At 49.2% G+C, this 1,496-nt stretch overlaps 1 pseudogene; it reads left to right on the forward strand.

Moving 5' to 3' along the window:
* Positions 1–336: 336 nt before the first annotated feature.
* Positions 337–1,253, forward strand: LOC138174060 (vasculin-like protein 1 pseudogene; annotated as a pseudogene).
* The last annotated feature ends 243 nt before the right edge of the window (positions 1,254–1,496 follow it).

Consider the following 1,496-nt stretch of genomic DNA (forward strand, 5'->3'; position numbering starts at 1 on the left):
TTGGAGTGAGTCGCCAGAGACATAACTCTTCTGATGTTTGTTTTTTTTTTTTTAAACAATGGGCCCCTATGAACTCCAGGAGATTCCTGGCACCAACCCTTCCTGTTCTGCCATGTCTCCATAGATTCAGGTGTCTCCAAGGGCACATGTGCCAGACTCACTGGGAACCAGTTCGGTTGGCATGGCTCTGCCCAGATGGCACGAGCCAGCTCAGTGGGGGGTGGGGAAGGGGGATCAGGGACCCTCCACCACTGGAATGGCAGCTTCCACTCCCACAAGGGCTCTGCCTTTCAGGAAAAGCCACCTATTGAGGCCAGGGAAGAATAGAGAGAACAGAAGATGGAGAAGTTGCAGTTTGAGGAGGAAGACTTTCCATCTTTGAATCCAGAAACTGGGAAACAGAATCATCCAAGCAGACCTGTTGAGACCTCTTCTGGAGTATGGAAAAATCCTCCAAGTGCCAAGAAGCCTACTAAGATGCAGGTCATCAAAAAGGTTTCCAAAGAGGATCCTGCTGCTGCCTTCTCTGTTGCATTCACCTCACCAGGACCTCACCTTGCAAATGGGAACAAGCCCACAACTACTGTCCCAAGTGTCTACAAAAACCTCATCCCAAAACCGGCAGTACCTCCTTCCAAGCCCAGTCCATGGAAAGTGACCAGGACCGAACACAAAGCAGGCTCACTCTCCTCTAGCCAGGATTCTGCTTTCACCAGTCCAGGTGCTGTCACCAAACCAGTAGCACTGGCAAGTGGTTCAGTAGTTCCATCTCCCAAAGAGAACCCTTCCAGCACTACCCCTCCCATGGAGATTAATTCCTGCCACCTAACCAAGCTGACCTGTCAGATCACAGACAAAAAGAGAGAGTTCCTAAAGACTCTGAAGAATGACCAGAATGGCGAGATCTCAGAGAACCAAGAATGTGACACACTGGAGGACATGGAGGGGAACAGCACACCAGAACCAAAGAAAAATGGGGAAGAAGGCTGCCATCAGAACGGCCTCACTCTCCCCCTAATGGAGAAGAGAACAATGGTCTGGCAGGAAAACCCAGAGAATGACGAGAATTATCTTCCCCTCATGGCGGATGAGCTAAGAAGAGTTCCACTCCACATGGCTTTGGGAACAACGGCTTCTCTCAGAGCCACCACCTTTCTGGCCTCTTCGCCACTTGGAGAAATGCTTTGAAACCCGAGGCTGAGGACTTGGGCATCGAGACAAGCAACAGCGAAACTTCGGAGGATGAGGCCTGAGCCGAGTGACCTGTCCAGCTCCGCTCCCCATCAGGGTTGTATAAATGAAACCGTTCCTTTTCCTTTCTTTGTTCATTGCTGTTGAATCCTTTGTGCACAAAGGGAATGATCCCAAAGAAGAGAGATTGGCTTGTTTGACTTTTTTTTTCTTATTGTTTTGGGGGGGGGGGTTCAGCCTGTTCTATGCTTAATAGAGGCAAGTTTGTATAGGTGGGAAATTTGTGACAAAAAAATAAAATAAAG

Source organism: Petaurus breviceps, unplaced genomic scaffold (assembly GCF_028583685.1).
Source record: "Petaurus breviceps papuanus isolate PSGF00001 unplaced genomic scaffold, PetGlider_PUasm1.0 685, whole genome shotgun sequence".
In the NCBI taxonomy this organism is placed as follows: domain Eukaryota; kingdom Metazoa; phylum Chordata; class Mammalia; order Diprotodontia; family Petauridae; genus Petaurus; species Petaurus breviceps.